Source organism: Equus caballus, chromosome 9 (assembly GCF_041296265.1).
Source record: "Equus caballus isolate H_3958 breed thoroughbred chromosome 9, TB-T2T, whole genome shotgun sequence".
NCBI lineage: Eukaryota > Metazoa > Chordata > Mammalia > Perissodactyla > Equidae > Equus > Equus caballus.
In genome coordinates, this window is record NC_091692.1 from 64,633,672 (window position 1) to 64,647,939 (window position 14,268).

Genomic DNA, 14,268 nt, shown 5'->3' on the forward strand with positions numbered 1-14,268 from the left:
GGAAATCACAGGAATTCTGCTTCTCATCCTCAGGGGGCTTAGTTACTGAGCCAAGGCCATTGGACTAGCAAGTGGCATTGCAGGGGTCACTACAATGACTCCCAAGGGCGCACTTGCCTACCAGGCCCCTTGCAGTGACGACCCTTTCGCCCTGTGCTATTCTAGGCTGTGGAATGGTGAGTGGTCTGGATGACTCCACCAACAAATCTCTGAAAACAGAAGTGAGCCTGTTTCATAACCTCCAAAGGTTGGAGACATTCCAGGAGAGAGAAGCTGGCCTACTTTAAAGGCCTCAGAGCAGGAAATTCCAACCTCTCCAGACACAGAATGAGCTGCCCCCTTCTGGCCAAGTGTGGATGACAGGGCCTCTTCCTCAACTGCTCAGCCTTGTGGGACCTAACACCTCACAGATCTGTGCCCCTGCCCATGGTAAGGGCCCCCCCTATCAAACCAGAGCCCGTGCCCTGTTGACGCCCTAAGTGGCCTCGCTTCTGGGCATGTGTGGATGAACCTACTGCCCCTGCTGAATGAGGCCCCAGGCCAGAGGACATGCAGCCATCTCTGTCAGCCACCTCTTCCTATTTTCCAACTTTGCTTTGTGGCACATTGCCAGCTGCCTAAGTTAGTGCATAGAATTCCACAGAATTCCACAGCATAGAAGCGCCAACCAGAAGCCTGTGGGCACTCCAGTACCCTAGGCGGCACCTGGCCTTCAGCAAGCTGAGCAAGGTCTGGTGAACCCCAGGTGTGTGGGTCTCCTGAAGGCTGAGCTTGGGCCGTGGAGTGGGCAGACCTCCATGTCTGCAACCTGACATCCAGCCCCTCCAAGAGCCTTCTGTGCCCTGGACTCCCCATCAAAGAGACCATGCCCTTTGCCTGCCCATGATTCTCTCTCTGTTCCGGCTCTGGTTACATCACCTGGGGAGAGGCTCTTTTAGGCTGAATTTTCCACAGATTGAGCGTACACCGGTGCTGTTCCTGACAGACCAGGCAGCCCCAGGTTGATCTAAGAAGCTGCCAGAGTCTTTGGTGTCGATCACTGTCCAGCCACAGTCTCCTCAGGTCCTGGCTTCCTGCAATCCCTGCCTGCCAATCTCAGCACAGGTCAAGGATCTGGGCCCCTAGTCATTCCCCTGCCATTCTGGAGCCTTCACTGCCCCTGTTAAGCGACCCATCTCCCCAAAGGCCCTAGAGAAGAGGAGGGGTGAGGCATGGAGGTCAGAGCCCAGCTTTGGGGCCAGATCTAGGCTCCAGAACTCGGGTGCTGTGTGGCCCTTGGCAAGGGATGACTCTCTTCCTCAGGATGCTCCTCACACAGTAGGGAGAGCCGGAGCTCTGCTAACCTTCACTTTGTGAGCTATTGATAACACAGGGGACCTTGCAGCCCAGGACACTGCACGCACTCAGTACTCCTTAGCTGCTTGCTAAATGGTTTACTGTTAAGCCCATGCCACCCAGGCTGCTCAGGGAGCATGGCTGCTGGCTGGGCCTGAGGCCCAGCTGAAAGGAGGCTCGGCTTGTCTGAGTGTGGGAGAAAGGGCAGGGAGCTGCCTTGAGCCTAGGCACCGCCTGAAAAAGACAGCAACAAAATCCAGAGCTCCCCCGAGCCGAGAGGGAGACATTGAAGGGCATTTGGGAAAGAAAGTGGAGACGAGATAGCAAGGGCATCACAAATGACTTGCCTATTTTGCCATTTTGCCCAACGATGACTCATCCTCAGGCTAAATCCAGGTTCTGGAGTTTCCTGCTCACTCACCCTCCGCAGCCCTGGTCCCCCACTTTGTAGACCACTCGTGTCGCATTGCCTCATGGCCTCGCTCTTTGCAGGGACAGCTGATTCCCTGCACTGATCCCTGAGGATGCAGACACTTCCACGTGTTAGGAGGATGGTTGGCAGAAAGATGTGGTCTACTTAAGACATCATGGAGGGTCTAAGGGTTGGGAATACTATGGAAGAATGTTGAGGGGTGGGGAGGGATGGGCAGGCAGAACTCTCAGTTAACAAGGCTCGTGGGCACCTGGGAATCCCACCACAGGCCTCTCTGCTGACACAGTTGACAACCAGAAAAAAAGTGAGAAGATGGACTGAGACGCATGTGACTGAAAGATCAAGCTGTGGATGCGTGGATTCATCCTGTTGGATCTTGGAAGGTGTGCTGGCTGGAAGAGAGGTTGGTCCCACAGAAGGCCCATCAAGTGTCCATCTGGCTGTGGGGCCCATGCTGCTTCCCTCAGGGCCACCTACAGAAGGGAAGGGAGGGTCTCAAGGAACAAGATGCATGAGCTGGGCAGGCGTGCAGGGCGGCCGGCAGGGCTGCCGTGGAGGCTGAGCCAGCTGCATGCCTGGGCTGCTTCTGTCTCAGGGCAGGATCACACGGAATCAGCACCCCTCGCCCCAATTCTGCCCATGAGAGCATCACAGTTAAAATCATAGAAGAGGCCTGTTGGCGTATTTTCCATGCTACAGACATAAATCAGGCAATTTCCCTGGTACCTGAACTCTCCTACTTGCCGTTTGATTTAATTGTTCATAGCCACCATCAGTAACTACTGATCTTCAAGGCAATGGAGGAAGCTGCCCCAGGTTCTCCTGAAGGAGGTGAATGGGCAGGTACCACCCCAGCCCGAGGCCTTGCCCAGCTGTCGGGTGACACTTCACAATACAATACAAGTGTATTGTGAGTACACTTACAATAGTACTCAAAGCACAAGTCCCTCCTTTCAGCCACTGCTGGCCTTATCAATCCTTTTAATAACAGGCAGTAACGATTTATTAGCAATTTTGCAGAGTCTCTGCCTCCTGGCTAGATCTTTTTCCATCTTACAACATCTAACAAGCTGAAGTAATATTTCTTCTGAATCTGGTTCTCTTCAAGGCACTCTGGAGGGCCAGTCCGAGTGAGTCCGTGATGCCTACAGAGAAGCAACAATTCAATGAAGACATTTCCATTTTTCCCCCCTGCTTATTTGTAATTTTTTTTTTTTTTAAGGAAGATTACTTCTGAGCTAATTGCTGTCAATCCTCCTCTTTTTGCTGAGGAAGACTGGCCCTAGGCTAACATCCATGCCCATTTTCCTCTGCTTTACATGTGGGACGCCTACCTCAGCATGGCTTGCCAAGCAGTGCCATGTCCACAGCCGGGATCCGCACTGACGAACCCTGGGCCGCCAAAGTGGAACATGTGCACTTAACTGCTGCGCCACCGGGCTGGCCCCTCCCCCAGCTTATTTGTAAACAAAATAATTGAGTGGTTTCAAGGGGACAACTGTATGTGTGTGTGTGTGTGTGCATAGGGAGGGGACCTACAGAGATCAGATGAAAAAAAAGTTCTCTCTTATTTCGATCTTTTGTTTCCCCTCACAGAATTTGAATTTTGAAAGGGAAAAAAGAGGTGAAAGGACCGAGGCGGGCAGGTCCCCTGGAGGATGCTGGGTGGGTGGGGCTGGAGTTCCCCGCAGCCCAGCCTCCCGGTCCTGCGCTTGTGACTCAGACTTTTGGTGCCTCAGTTTTACCCACGACTGAAGCAAGGGAAAGAAGAAACCACTTCCCTATCGCATGGCCCACGAGCTAACTCTTGACCCCTTTCCTCATTGAGAATGAAGAAACGCAGCAAGGCGCAGCCGTGGCCTCACCGCGCTGGCGCCGTGTGGGAAGGAGGGAAGTTCGGCCGCTGGGAGGGGGCCCGGCCGCCCTTCTGGCTTCTCCATGGCCCTCCCGAGCCAGGAAGCCGTTAGGGACTTGGCCCGGGCAGGCGTCTGGGGCTGTGTAAATTCAGTGTTTATCCTGTTGATGATGGCCAAAAGGAACCGAAGCCAAGATGAGGCCAGGGACCAAGAAAGCCTAGAGTGGGACGAACGCTCCAGGCTTTCGGGATGGCCTCTGCCTCGGGAGCCCAACGACTGCTGCCCAAAGGAGGGTTTTACTCGCCCAGGATGGCCTTGCTCTGTGACCCTCTGGTCCATCTACCCCGAGAGCCGGTCCCAGAGCTCATACCCACCCCGGCCACCAGCCTGTGTGCGACAGTTCAGCGCCTCTGGTTTAATCTGCACGACAATAATAGATGTCATTGTGCCCAGAGGAAAACAGGCTCAGAAAGAATAAGTGACTTGTCCAAGACCACACATCTAGTAACTGGCTTCAAATGCAGATCCATCTGCTTTATTATTTACTTAATATTTTTCCAATATTTATATTATTGCAACTATTGGCTTGTATATTTACATAATATAACATAGAACTTTAATATATTTATAAAATTATATATTAAATTATAATTTAATAGTTAATTATTAATTTTTTAAATTATTTTGGAGGGTTTATGTTGTTTTTTGAATAGGCAATAGTGCATGTGATTCAAAATTCAAAATATACCAAAGGAATGCAGTGAAAAATCCCCCTCCTCAGTAAGCTACCCAGGTGCGTCCTCAGTTAGTTTGCTGTGTATCCTTCCAGAAACAATGATATAGCTAAAAATAATAAGCATATATATTTTCTTTCACCCCTTTTTGTACAAATGGTGCATACAGTACATCTCATTCTGCTCCTCATTTTTTTTTCCATTCAGTATTTCTTGGAGATCATTCCATTTCAGTAAAGAGCAGCCTCATTTCTATTTATGGCTCCATGATATGAAGACACCATATTAAATTATGTATTAATCTCAAGAAGCAAATGCCTTTTCATTCTCCTGTTTTATGCATTTATTTTAAAAGTTCCATCTCCTATCTACTGAACTTTAAACTTTGAACCCAGATCTTCTAGTCTGGGGTGAATTTCCGGTGCTGAGGAACAAGTTGGTTCTTGCTATAGGATAAGCAGAGATGGGGTGGTGGACCCCAGGGCTGACCCTACATGACCTGCTCTTTGGTGGTGTCCCTGCCCAGCTTTAGTCTGGTCCACTCCACAAACTGGAGTCCCGACCTTCTGCAGTGAAGGCTCCTTGACCCATACCATGGGATTGGGTCCATCGCTGCCTCTGTCTGTAATTAAGAAGCATTTCTAGGGTTACCTCATCATGTGAAGAGCCCATATTCTCCGGAGTTAATGAGATTCGAGATCACAAGCTGTATGAGTTTAGGCAGAAGATATTGGGAAATGCTATAACTTCTGATGTCATCAAAAGCCATACATTTGATGATTTTTCAGTAATGTTCATCATGGTGTAATAGAATTTTTAAAAATAGATTTTATTTTTTAGAGCAGTCTTAGGTTCACAGTGAAACTGAATGGAAAGTACAGAGTTGTCACATACCCCTTGCTCCACACTTGCACAGCCTCCCCCACTGTCAACATCCCCCACCAGAGTGGAAAATTTGTTACAGTCAGTGAACCTACATTGACACATCATAATCACCCAAAGTCCATAGTTTACATTGGGTCTCACTCTTGGGATTGTGCATTCTATGGTTTTGAACAAATGTATAATGATGTGTATACACCATTATAGTATCGTACAGAGTAGTTTCACTGCCCTAAAAATCCTCTGTGCCCCACCTATTCATGCCTTCCTCCTCCCTAACCCCTGGCAACTGCTGATCTTTTTATTGTCTCCATAGTTTTGCTATTGTCAGAATGTCATATTGTTGGAATCATCAGATTGGCTTCTTTCACTTACATTTAAGTTTCCTCCCTGTCTTTTCATGGTTTGGTAGCTCATTTCTTTTTAGCACAGAATAGTATTCCATTGTGCGGGTGTACCACAGCTTATTTATCCGTTCATCTGCTGGAGGACATCTTGGTTGCTTCCAGGTTTTGGCACTTATGAATAAAGCTGCTATAAACATCTGTGGGCAGGTGTTTGTGTAGACATAGTTTTCAGCTCCTTTGGGTAAATACCAAGGAGTGCAATTGCTTGATTTTATGGTAAGAGCATGTTAGTTTTGTAATAAATTACCAAACTGTCTTCCAAAGTGGCTGTACCATTTTGCATTCCTACCAGCGATGAAGTGAGAGTTGGTATAATAGAATTTGAAAGCTAGAAATGGCTCTAGAGGCCATCTTGTTTTTACCTTGCTGTATTACAAATGAAAAACAGAAGCACAGAATAGTTAAGTGACTTGCTTGAGAACACACAGTTTGATGGTCAGTGGCAGAGGCATCTGTGATGACTAGAAAAACAATTGTAGCATCTCCTACCCTGGCCGCTGGACATTATGCCACCAGGCAGCTCATGTGACTGAGGAAGCAAATAGCAAGCAGCCTCTCAATGTGAGCTCAGGATATTTATAGTAATTTCACCAATGACCACTGTAAGAGGTTATCATTATAGTCAAACGCTAGTAAGGATGCTGCAATTTTAACAGATTCTGCTATTTGGTAAAATGAATAACGTGGTGGTTCTGAGTGAATGTGAACATAATGGAAACATGAAGAAAGATAAACAAGTATGCACCTCTGGTGGGTGAGCTAAAACATACCATAATCACGACAGCTCTCTCTCTGTACTAAAATTCTCGTTTTACATATTTGAGTTCTCCACCAGATTGGGAAGGCCTCAAGGTTAGAGATGGTGGCTTATTTCTCCTATAGCCCTAGTGACTAGCTTAGCATTTGGCGTATCGTTTGTTCTCAATAAATATTTGTTGAGCTGAAACTGGGAAGCATCAAAATATAGCTCCTTATTCTTCCCAGTGTGACGTGGATTCCTATGGTTGCACATCTCATAGATCTTGTATTTTCACTTCAGCGTCTGTTTAGAAGGTGGTGCTCTTACACAGCTGTGTCATCTGCCGGTTAGACAGGTCGCCATGTCACTAGGTTCCCCTGGCCATGGCTGGAGCCCAGCGGGCCTGACAGACATGGTAGGAAACGAGGCTGAGAAGAGAGACAGGAGCGGTCGTGGAGGTCTTGAGAGTCTTGGGAAGGATTTTGAACCTGTAGCAATGGGCACCAGGTGTACATTAGAAAATGTGTTCTACTGACCAGAGAAACAGAATAGAAAGTTCTGAAATAAATGTGTATCTCATATGAATTTCTTATATGATGAAGCTGACATTTGCAATCAGTGGAGAAACTGTAGGTTGATTATTTAGTAAATAACATTGGGCCAACTGGTGGACCGTTGAAAAGCAATATTAGACCCTGTGGTAGACAGAATAAGGCCTCCCTCCCCACAAAGTTCGTGTCCTAATGCCTGGAACCTGTGAATGTGTTACATGGCAGACACATGTGATTAAGTTATGGATTTGGAGATTGGGAGACTAGTCTGGTCTGTCCAGGTGGGCCCAATGCAATCACAAGGGTTCAAAGAGGGAGCAGGAGGGTCAAATTCAGAGGAGCAAATGTGGTGATGGAAGCAGAGATTGGAGAGAGGCGATTGCTGGCTTCAAAGATCAAGGGGGAGACTAGCCAAAGAATGTGGGCGGCCTCTAGAAGCCGCAAACAGCCAGGACACAGCTTCTCCCCTACAGCCTCCAGACAGACAATCAGCCCTGTGCACATCTTGGCTTTAACGCTATAAGACCCATTTCAGACTTCTGACTTCCAGAACTGTAAGAGAAGACATTTGCGTTGTTTTAAACCACTAAGTTTATGGCAAGTTGTTACAACACCAGTAGGAAGCTAATATGGCTTTCTAGTTTATAACTTATCAGATAAATATCAGATAGATTAAATATTTAAGTGGGAACACCACACAAGCAAAAACAAAGTGAACAAAACTTGTGGGGAGAGTAGAATTTTCTAAGTATGGCTTCAAAGACAAAGAGTGATAACATTTTTTAAAACCTCTCTATTAAAAAAACCCTGTAAATCAAATGAAAACGCAAATTAAAAACTGGAAAAATATTTGAAGTATATAAAATGGACAGAGAATTATCTTTCAATGGTAAAGTAAAGGGTGATTTTCTACAATGAATGTGCATTCTTTTTTTGTAAAGAGGATACATAATTTAACAGAAAGAAATTCTGTTACCGTGACAGTTATATTAAAAATGAATTAGAGAAGGCTGGCCCCGTGGGCGAGTGGTTGAGTTCACGCGCTCTGCTGCAGGCGGCCCAGTGTTTCGTTGGTTCGAATCCTGGGCGTGGACATGACACTGCTTATCAGGCCACACGGAGGCAGCATACCACATGCCACAACTAGAAGGACCCACAACGAAGAATATACAACTATGTACCGGGGGGCTTTGGGGAGAAAAAGGAAAAAAATAAAATCTTTAAAAAAAAAAAGTAAATTAGAGTCAGGTATGGGCATCTCACCAAAGAAGATATAGGGATGGCAAATAAGTACATGAAAAGATGCTCCAGATCATTAGTCACTAAATAAATGCAAATTAAAACTACAATGATACAGCACTGCACACCTATTAAAGTGGGTTAAATTAAATAGACTGACCACACCAAATGTTGGCAAGCACGTGAAGCAACTGTAACTCTCACATTCTGCTGGAGGGAATGGAAAATGGTACAACTACTTTAGAAAACTTTGGCCATTTCTTTCTTTCTTCTTTTTTTTTTTTTTAGGAAGATTAGCCCTGAGCTAACATCCGCTGCCAATCCTCCTCTTTTTGCTGAGGAAGACTGGCCCTGAGCTCACACCCATACCCATCTTCCTCTACTTTATATGTGGGATGCCTGCCACAGCATGGCGTGGCAAATGGTACATAGGTCTGCACCCAGGATCCAAACTGGTAAACCCCAGGTTGCCAAAGCGGAACGTGCGAACTTAACCACTGCGCCACCAGGCTGCAACTTTGGCCATTTCTTAAAAGTTAAACACACATATAACTGCCATATGATCTGGCCATTCCACTCCTAGGTATTTTCCCAAAAGAAATGAAATCGTGTGCCCATACAAAGACTTATATTCAAATGTTCATAGTTTTATTTTTAACAGCCCCAAAGGAGACACAACCCAAATGTCCATCAACAGGTTTATGGATAAACAAATTGTAGCATGTCCATACATTGGAATATTACTCAGCACTGAAAAGGAATGAACTATTGATACATGCAACAACATGGGTAAATTTCGAAATAATTATTCTGCATGAAAAAAGTCAGACCAAAAAGAAAGAAATACTATGTGGTTCCATCTATAAAATTCTAGAAAATACAAAGTAATCTATAATGGCAGAAAGCAGATCAATGGTGACCTGAGGATGGGGTGGAGTGGGGAGAGATAGAGGAGAGGGGTCACAATAGTGCACCAGGAAACTTCAGGGATGATGGATATGTTTACTATCTTGATCGTGATGATGGTTTCGTGGGTATACACAGATATTGAAACATCAAATTATGCATTTTAAATATGTGCAGTTTGTTGTATGTCGTTTATACCTTAATAAAGTGATATTTAAAAGTGGCTTGACCTTGAAAAGAGATGAAAGAAACTTAAGCGCATATTGCTAAGTGACAAAAGCCAATCTGAAAAGGCTATGTGCTGTATGATTCAACTATACGACGTTGTGGAAAAGGCAAAACTGTGGAGACAGTAAAAAGATCAGTGGTTCTCAGGGGTTAGGGAGAGGAGAGGGATCCATGGGCCGAGCACAGAGGATTTTTAGGGCAGTGAAACTATTCTGTATGATGGGATATTCACTGTAATGGTGAACACAAGTCATTATACATTTGCCCAAACCCAGTGAATGTACAACACCAAGAGCGATTTGTAATATAAACTATAGACTTGGGGTGTTTATGATGTGTCAATGTAGTTTCATCAATTGTAACAAATTTTCCACTTTGGTGGGGGTTGTGCATGAGTGAGACAGGGAATGTATGAGAAATCTCTACCTTCTGCTCAATTTTGCTATGAGCCTAAAACTGCTCTAAAAAATAAATTTTATTAAAAGTAAAGTGACTTTGAACAATTGGGATATTTATTGTCTCCCATATCAGGGGTCTGGGTTTGTTCAGTGGCTACAGATGCCACTGAGGACCCAGAAGCTCCCTGTCTTTCAGCTCTGTCTCCCCTCATGTTACAAAAGTGGTTGCAGCCCTTCTAGAAGTCACAGCAGGTCTAGTAAAGATGAGCTTATTTCTTCCTATGCATGTCTTTTTAAGAGAGAGGAAAACTCTCCCATGGGTTTCTCACAGACTTCCCATTGGCCAGGGTTGAGTCACACACCCATGGTCTGACTGCAGGGGAGGCTGGGCAAAAGGAAGGGTGAGGGCTGCTGGTGGAGCATCCACCAGGGCCAGACACTGGCAATCCCAGGGCCTTCTCACTGGCAATCTGCGGCCTTGTTCATGCCCCTCCCACTTTCTCCAACTGGTAAACTCAGCCTCATCCTCTTTCTTCTCTCTGGCTCTCCCTTACTCCACTCTCTACTGCTGAGGGTTCAGCGATACTCATTGGGTTTCCTTTCTGTATAACTTCGTTGTTCTTCTTTCTAGACTTTCTTACTTGTGCATCTATCTTCACAGCCAGATGTGAGCTTCTGGAATCACGGGAGCCTCTGGACCTAGCATGGTCCTGGTGCACAGTTATGCTTGAAAAGTGGACTTGAACAGGAGAAAAAGCTGATGGAGCTAGAAAAGATCCTGGAGAGGGCAAAACGGCAAGGGGGTTGGCCGAGAACAGCTTCAGTACAGAAATGATTGTGAAATGCTGGAAGGCTTCAGTATTGAAAGAGCAGAAATAATCCAGATCTTTTATTGTAAAGGATATAACTTGGATGATTTCAGAAAAATAGACCTGGGAATATCACTCTGAAATTAAAAGGAGAGAATTTTAGAGTAGAGATGACACAACTGGACTCCTGGGACCGAATTCTCTCATTGTTCATTCAATGTATGAAACTTACTAGCTCTAATAGGTTGTTCAGGAAAGAGTACAGCAATTTTTAAGGGGCTAATGGCTACTAAATGGACAAAATGACAACGTTTGTCTATGCCAGGCCTTGCAGCCTCTCAAAACACCCTCTCCCTCTCTCGGTCCTCCAGAGGAATCCCTGGGTTGGATGAGTCAAGAGTCTGTCTGCCCTGTTATTATCCATGCTTCATGACTCATAAAATTGAAAGTCACCTCTGTGGGACAGAGATTCCTGATGGCAGGAGAGAACGGAAGATGCTCCTGACCCTAGGATCACACAGTAATTTTAGCACTCACTGATTGACTCCTCCTTGCTGGCCACCTCAGGCAGAATCCTAGAGATGCCCCAGAAACTCAGGCCCCAGTTGTCTGGTGGCTGCCAGGCCCTGGTGTTGAAATCAGGATGGTTCCTGCTCATCAGCCCTCTCAACCATTGCTGCTCTGAAGCTGTTTTCCTGAGGAGTACAGACTCTCTCAAAGAGTCCAGCCCACTAACTGCAGACTTTTAAAGTCATTAAGGAACAGTTGAGCTGAATCAGGTGAAGATTCCCAGCTGAGCATAGCTTTTCCGTTCTCCAAGTTCACTGGAAGCCTGGAAAAGAAATCTCACAGCAACAGCTGAATGTCTTCTGCCAGCATCCCAGCTCCTCCACCTGAAGCTGCATGCACTTTTAGGAGACTTCAGGGTCTAAACCCAATTGGCCATTTTCTCCCACTCCAAAGTTTGGGCACTGCTTGGGGATTTCCAAACCATGCTCTCTGGTGACCCATGATGGCCCCTGAGGGCTGGGGAGCCTCTTTCTCCCAATGTTTCTTCTAGCACCTGCTCCCAGATTTGCTCTCCACGAGCCAGTGATCTCTGCTCCCCCTCCCTTCTCTTTGAGCAGAAGGCCCCCCGACTCCTTCCTCAAGAGGGCTGAGACCATCCCCAGCTGCTTTCCTCCTTTTCTCCTCATCTCATCTCCTCCTGTGCTCATTCTCTTCTGTGAGGTTGATATGCTAAATTTTCTCTGTTCTTCCCAAAACCAAAACCATTGCTTCTCTACTACTGCCTTGTCCCTCCCCATTTCCATCCCCAACACTACTCCAAAGTAACCGTTGGCTTGCCCCTCTCCTCTCACCTCTGGTTCACTCCCAGCCCTCTACTAAAATGGCTCTTCCAAGAACATCAGTGACCTCCTAATCATCGAAGTCTGGGGCCGGTTCCTGGGCCTCGTTCTTCTTCCCACCCTCACGATCTCCAGCCTGCCTCTGATCTCAGTTCCCTGACTATTTCCTTTCTTAGGGCCCCCAGTGTTGCTTCTAGATTACCCAATGAGGCATCCACACTGCACTCTGGACCCTCTCGTTCTAATGAAAACATCTTGCTTGAACAGCTCTCTTCACCTTCAGGACTAAGTCAGCCCCTGACATGAAGGGCTGTGAAGGATGTGGCCCCAGCAGGCTTGCCTGCATCTTTTGTGACTGCTCGTCCCCAACACTTTACACTTTAGTCACATCCAGATGTTTGCAACTGTTTCACTGGTCTCTATGCATTTGCAGGTGCTGTTTCCTCTGCCTGGAATGCCTCCCTTCCCACCATCACCCCTCAAGAGGCTAAGACTCTTCTCTCCACCTCCCTGGAGGCAGCCATGCTCCTGAAGCTTTTCCTGAATGTGTTCTATGAGTTCGATGGCTTGGCGGCAGTAGCCCTGGCCCTTTGAGTGCCAGGAAGGAACCCTGTGGCCTAGTACATGATAAGCCAAGTTCCTTACTCTTCTGCTCTACTCCCTCCACACGGTCTCCCTCTAGAAATCTAATCAGTCTTCTAGTCAACTTGCAACTCAATTCCACAGAAATGCTCTGGATGCTACACTGCAGGCTCGTGTCTAGCTAATTCTCAGCTCTCTGTCTTTATACCTCACAACTTCTCCTAAGCCCAGGCCCGCATTCCTGGCTGTTCACAGGATGGATATGTCTGTCTGGACATCTATCTGAGACCTTATTTCTCCATCTACATTCGTCATGAACCAGTGCCTCCATGCTCTTCATGGTTCAAATGGAAAGTTCTGATCATCACTGATTCCTTTCCTTTCTTCCCCAGGCTACCAAATTCTGTCCATTCACTCTTCACAGCCTAAACAAACAGAAAAAAACAAACAAAACCCTATGTTTTGTCTTTCCTTTCCATTACTCAAATCTGGTTGTGATAGTTAATTTTCTGTGTTAATTTGGCTAGGCCACAGTACCCAGATATTTGGTCAAATACTAATCTAGATGTTAATGTGAAGGCATTTTTCAGATGAGATTAACATTTAAACCAGTCGACTTTGAGTAAAGCAGATTGTCCTCTATAAGGGTGGGACTCATCCAGTCAATCGAGGGCCTGAAAAGCAAAGACTGAGGTTCCCTCTCAAAAGATGGTATTCTTCAATTGAGGAAGTTAAGTCCCCGCCCTCACTTTGGTGGCCCAGGATTCACAGGTGCAGATCCCGGGCATGGACCTACACAACACTCATCAAGCCATGCTGTGGTGGCATCCCATAGACAAAACAGAGGAAGATTGGCACAGATGTTAGCTCAGGGACAATCTTCCTCAAGCAAAAAGAGAAAGATTGGCAGGAGATATTAGCTCAGGGGCAATCTTCCTCACACACACACAAAAGAGGGAATTCTGCCTGCAGTCCACCTTTGGACACAAACTGCAACATTGACTCTTCTCTGGGGCTCCTGCCTGCTGGCCCACCCTGCAGATATTGGACTTGCCAGCCCCCACACTCATGTGAGTCAGTCGCTTAAAAGAAACCTCTCTCTCTCTCTCCACACACACACCCTATTGGTTCTGTTTCTCTGGCGAACCCTGACTAATACACTGGTCCTACTTCCTAACTCTGCTCCCTGCCCTGTACTCACTCCCCTCCGACCTACTCCAATGATGCTCACTGATTTTTTGTAATGTTTATTTGCTCACAACATTCACTGGATCCCTATTGTTTGCTGCCTGATAGACGTGTTGCCCAAACATCAGACATTTGTGTACCTTCATCATGATGTTTGACATGAGTTTTCAACGTTCCATCTTTACAATTATCTATTTTATACTTTTCTTTATATCAATCCTTCTCAAGGATATTTGCATTTTGACAGGAATCCATGAATTTTAAGATAAAAGTTCTTGCAGTTATATTATGGGGCTCAATCAAAAGGCGAAGAACCATTTCGTAGCAGGGTTTTGAGGCTTTCCTAATTCTCTGAAACCACACAAGCTGGTCTTCTTGACTTGGAAGCTAAACTTCTAAGATGGAAAGTCTCATGCAAGGTTGAGAGGCATGACACAGATTATTAAACCCTTCTGGGGTTGTCAGTGCAGAGGGGGCTCCTTTATGCAATCTGCCTCTTCGACTGTGGGTGGGAGTGGGGCTGGTGGATGTTTGTTGTGGCCCCATTGCTGGGGGGGGGGGTGGTGGTGAGGAGTATGAGAGTGAGGGGAAAGAGGAAAAAGGGAAAGAGAGAGTCCAAGTTTTCATAACTC